The sequence below is a fragment of the Adiantum capillus-veneris genome, chromosome 16 (genome assembly GCF_014529385.1).
Source record: "Adiantum capillus-veneris isolate H3 chromosome 16, ASM1452938v2, whole genome shotgun sequence".
NCBI lineage: Eukaryota > Viridiplantae > Streptophyta > Polypodiopsida > Polypodiales > Pteridaceae > Adiantum > Adiantum capillus-veneris.
Genome location: NC_140946.1, coordinates 112,398,761 through 112,404,874, shown reverse-complemented (window position 1 = coordinate 112,404,874; position 6,114 = coordinate 112,398,761).

The following is a 6,114-nucleotide window of genomic DNA, read 5'->3' as shown; positions in this document are numbered from 1 at the left end:
ACACATGAAGGTAGTGTTGACAACCTACACCATTTTGAGCATGACTGCTCTTGACGGGTGTGTATCTGCAAGTAATCGACCTCAATGAGCTTGTCACGGGCCTCTCTCTCTCTCTCTATCTCTCTCTCTCTCTCTCTCTCTCTCTCTCTCTCTTGTCTGAGGGATGCCCACCATCATTGTAGGTGGGTGGGTGGCCTTGAGTTCATAGTCAAGGTCCACCACTCCCTAATTTTTTTTGGGTCTTTTGGGGTGGCCAAGGGCCAAGTGTTATGGGGCTAAAAAGCAAGACCTTTGAAACATGTCTTCTTTCTATGAAACAAAAATTAGCCGACTGAAAACAAGAACTAGAGGGAAAATCCAAAGAAAGGGACACATGACACAAATTGAGCAGAAACCCCGAACATGACTTTGTATTGATATCAAAAATGTGATTACAAAATAGGGACAGAGGCCTCTCTAGCGCCTCTATTGAAAAGTGGTTACCTAGACTCCAACCTAGAAAGGAAGATGGATTTATGGATATGAGGATTTCCACCCCGGCTCTGGCTCTTGGCTGGCACTCTTTGAATCGCCTCAGCTCAATACGTCTGGATCATCCAAAGAGGAGTACTACTCCCATTCCCATGCAAGATTCCTAAAACAACCATCGCAAGGTCCTCACGCTTTGCACGTTCACCGGTAAGGACTTGAACTTGGAGACATTTGTGACATATAGTACTTACAATTTAAATTACAACAAGTTTGATAGCAATAAAATCAAGCGAGCAAAGTGGTGTAACTTTTAAATCTAGAAAGTAACCACAACCATGTCTTCTGTTCATAAGGTTATCGATGACAAATTTCAACAAGATTTCAACTCAGAAAGCAAGGCAATCAATGCTAGTATGGATGCTAATTGCTATCTGGCAAGGTAATTTGGTGGAAAGGCACTTTGAAGGAAATTTGATTCTGGTACGTTGTCTCGCTATTGGAATTTGATTTAGCACTATGAATCACCTTCCTTAGTTTGTTGTTACTCATTGACAAGTTCTTCTGAATTAACTAGGCCACACTTCACAAAGTGTTGTTTCTTGCAAGGTATTCATCTTTTTCTTGCTCATCATAGGACTACACCATGGATTCGGACAGAAACATGCATCATACCTTTGATTTTGAGAATACGTTGCTTGTTAGGCCTACCATTGCTCCACAACAAGATACTCTCATGGAGGGTACCCAGCCCACAGGCTTGATAAGCCTATAAATGGTGGATGTTGCTCAAGGATAACGGCATCATACCACGCACATGGGTTGCCTTCAAGGATGTATTGAGAAAATAATTTTGATTGCAGGGGATAAGTGAAATAACACATACCAAAGCGGTTGATAAGGGTTGTATATCAATTGACATTTTGGACCACATGAGCTTGTGAGAATACATGGCTATATCCAAGGTCACAAGGTAAGAATCCTAGTAGATGATGGGCCATCTCACAATTTCATTAACTATGAGTCAGTGAAACATCTCAATCTACCTCAAACACCAAGTTCCCAATGCTACAAGGTAGGTATTATAAATGGCCATGATGCTGAAATGTGGAATACACAAGTTGAAGGCGTACCTCTTGAGATCCAAGGGTATCAAACAACCTTAGGTTCTCAAGTAATGAATATGGATAGAGAAGATGCGGGGTTAAGTCAAGAGTGGTTGCATGGGTTAGGATCATCATTATGTTGTAGCTAGGACCATAACAATCTTATGTTTGAATTCAATGTTGTGCACATGCTACTGTTGAGAAAAAAATTTGTACCTTCCTCACTCCTTATTTGTACACCCGAGTTTATGAAGTTCTCTTTAAATGATGAAATAGAAGAACTATTTTTGGATTACTCTCTGTGTCATTTGTTATCAAATATTGTATGCTAAAGATTCCAAGTGTGATTTCTTGAAGATAGAAACTCACTATCTAGGGCATGTAATTTCTGTTGCAAGCCTTCATATGGATCACTCCAAAGTGGATGCCATTTGTAAACGACATCCTCCTCAAAATTTGTAAGAGCTTCAAATTTTCTTGGGATTTGTTGGTTTTTATCAGAGGTTCTATGCTAAAATTCTTTATTTGTGTGGTGCTCAATTTTGCTTAGTGTTTGACCATGAAAGTATTAAATGGTTTACACAACAATCTAATTTGAAGGGTCAAAAGGCAAGGTGGAATGAGATTCTTGAGGAGTATGGCACAAAGCTCTAGTATTGTAAAGGATGATACAATGTGGTAGCTAATGCTCTTAGTCGAATGTCTGAGATCCAATCTCTTTTGTTCACGGAACTTAAAAGTGAGTTTTTGGAGTTTGTTAAGGGTACATGTGAGCATGATGATGCATACTCCAAGGTATGGAGTCATGCCAAAAAGAGGGATCCTTCTCAATCCTACGTCGACAGTGTGTCTTTTTGCTCCACACTACCAAGATCCAGTGCCAACTGTTTTATAAATGTCATAACACTCCAAGTGCAAGGTACCCAGGAATAAAGAAGACTTATGCACTTATATGATAATAGCTTTATTGGCTAGGCTTATATAGGTATGTTCAAGACTATGCCTTGCATTGCCAAAAATGAATAAAGTAGTGTTTGAAGGCAGGAGGCCTCTTGCATCCTTTGGAGATTCCCAATGGTAAATAGGAGAGTATCTCTATGGATTTTATTGTGGGTCTACCAACCACTGTACGAGGTCATGACTCCATATGGATGATTTTAGATGGTTTGACTAAACTTTGGAAATTTATTCCAACCAAGTTCGCCATTAAATTACAAGAGTAAGCTAAGTTTTTGTTGACATTCTATATGGATTGCCTAGTATCTTGTGAGTGATCGTGATCCCAAGTTTAACAGTCACTTCTGGAGGACTGTCTTTAAACGATTGGGTACACAACTCAATATCAATACTGTAGATCATCTCGAGATGGATGGGAAAATTGAATGAGTTAATCAACTGCAAGAGGATATGCCAAGAGTGTACGTTAGCAAGAAGAAATTTGATTGGGAAGATTATCTCCCTATTTTGGATTTTTTTAATAATGGTGTAAAGCATGTTATGATTAGGTTTAGTCCCTTCATGCTTATGTATGGTTTTCAGCTTAGATCACCTATTACAATGGGGTTGGCTACTGAGAAGATTTAGAAAGGCAAGAACTTTATCCAAGACCATATGGATATGCTAAAAATTAATTGTCAAAATATTCATGACAAGAACACGACACATACAAGAAGTATGTTGATGAGAAATGTCGACAAGTCACTTTCATAGAAGGTGAAGAGGTATTCTTATCCATTCCATAGCACTCAAAAAGTTTGAAAACAAGTCCTACACCCAAGTTATCTTCTAGATATTGTGGCACATTCAAAATACTCAAGCGAGTTAAAGGTATAGCCTACAATTTTTCTTCTCTCACATTCATCCAGTTTTTCATGTAAGTCATTCACGTAAACCCTTGCATAGGGATGACAATGTAATTGATCATTAGGTTTTGGTCGATTTCATCGAACACCGAGCGCATTCTTGATTATCATGATTTATGTACTCATCATTATGTCCATTGCCAAGCATTAGTTAAGTGGAAAGATTGATCTGAAGAAGGTGCCACTTGGGAAAACATTAGTGTTCTTAAAAAGAGATACCGAACTTTTATTTTCGAGAACGAAAATACTGCTCCAAGGGAGGAGTGATGTGAGGCTAAGGGCTAATGGGAAACAAGTGTGGGGCTCTGCTTATCTGTATAGGAAGGGATGGTTGGGTGGAGCATGGGTTTCCCTACCCTCTTCCCTCTCAGAATACTTGGATGTGTTTACTTGGGCAACAACTTTTCTTGTTATAGCATTGATACAAGACATATATGTGTGGGACTTGCAAATGGTTCTCTATTTTTCCTTGTGAAGGTTAGAAATGTGCCAAATCTCACCACCAAGGATCATATTTCCATTGGATAGCTAGATGATCATGGCTATCATACTTGCTTTAGCAATGGCACATTAAAGATTTTGAAGGGATCTTTGGTCTTGGCTAGAGGAGATATATGTGGACACTGTATTTGGCACATGTTTGTATAGTTCAAGAATATTTTTTAAATATAACAAAGTATCCAAATACATCAATGGCTTATTTGCTTAGACCATTTTACCTTAAGATTGAGAGCTCTGACTCATTAAGTTTACCCATGTTCAAATTTTTTGAGTTGAAATTGTGTAAACACTGTATTTATGGTAAAATGCACTACATTTATGATAAACTCATCATATTTGTAAGGCAAGAAAAACCTTGAGAAATAAATATACTGCATTTGTAGGTGGTCTGCCTTTACTTCATTACCTTCATAGAAGATGCAACTCATCAGGTTTGGGCATATCCATTAAAGTATAAGAATGATACATTTTATCTCTCTCGAAAATAGGTTTTAATCAGTCAACCCAAGAAGTTTCAAGCACTTTACTGATAATGGTGGAAAATATGTCTCCAATTATTGCAAATGTTTTTATGTTTTAAATGATATTAAGAAAGACCTTGTTACTCTGTATACACCTACCAAGATTGAAGGTACTGGGAGGATACATCTCACTATTCAAGATAAATTTCAAAGTATATTATCCCTTGCTATAGGAGTCAAATTGATCATTGACTCTACACAAATAAAGATATAAATGCTAGTCATTTGGTTTTGATCCTTGGTTTGGATGAATTACTCACGGTTGGGAAATGCATTAAGTCAAAGCTACACAAAAACTTTGACATGAAGGATTTGGGAGAAATAGTTAATATTCTTGGTGTGTGCATCACACGAAGCAAGTCAAACAAGGTTCTTTACCTGTCTTGAAAAGAGTACATCTATTGAGTGCTCATGCATTTTAATATGGAGAGGGGAAGTCCATCTCTCATTGAATGTCCCATATGTGAGTTGAGAGGATTGTCCCAAGAAGCTTATGAGGAAAGGGCTAAAATCACAAAGGTTCATATGGATCCGTATTTCATTCTTTGATGTTCGTTGTGATTGGAGCTTCCCTAGACAATGTATTTATAAAGATAGTTGCTAGCAAATTCATGGCAAATCCTGGAAAGAAGCATTGGGAGGTAATGAAAGGCGTGATGAGCTATTCAAATGATACAAAAAAGTTATGCATTAAATGTGGAAAATAGAAGAGTTATGTCAAGCTATGCCTTTGCATTCACTAGTGTTGCAGTTTGATGGCAAAAAAGGACAATATATCGAAGTCAACCATAGTAGCTTTTATGTCTTAGTTGTCTAGTGGAAGATGGGAGCATCACCGCAAATAATCTACAATTTGCATTGTGGTAATTAAAATGCTATCCACCAAGCACAAATTTCATTGTAGTAATTATATTGCTTGCCACCAAGCATGACATTTAACATATGTTGTTGAGTATGTGTACGCAAAGGTCAATCTAGCTACGAAGATCGTTGTCAATGTAAGAATTTGCTTATAGGACTACAAAACAAGAGACTATAGGGTTTTACTTCTCAATACACACGCGTTTCAACCTAGATCTCTTGTTCTAGTGGGCTTGGCCACCTAGAAAACCTAGTGAGTTATGGATTTTGTCAAGGATCGCAAAGAAATGTTAGAAGTTGCTCACCAATTGGAGCCTTACATGGGTTTTTTGAGGAAAGTGACCTAGTCTTTATCCATTTTGTAAATAATTCAGAACTCCTAAAAATTGGACAATCTCCTTATCTCATAGATATTGTGGACCAATTAAATTACTGTCAAGTGGCTTAAAAGGTGGACATACATACCATCACACATGTAGATCCAGTATTCCGTGCAAGCCACTTGTGGAAGTGACTGCGCAATGATAGCAAAATAGGCATCGAAGGGGTTTACAGAGACCTTGTTGAGCCTTCAATAGGGCCTCATAAATTAAAATGTATTTTGGATCGCAATGGAAAATCCATGCAACATCAAGTTGGGTCAATTGCAAATGGAAGGACAAATGAGAAGGTTCCACTTGGAAAAACATGTGGTCTCAAGAAGGTATTCTACATATTCTACACTTCTATTTATTAATGAATGCAAAGACTTCCATAAGACCGGAATATGTCAAGGCTATGGACCTGCAAAATGAG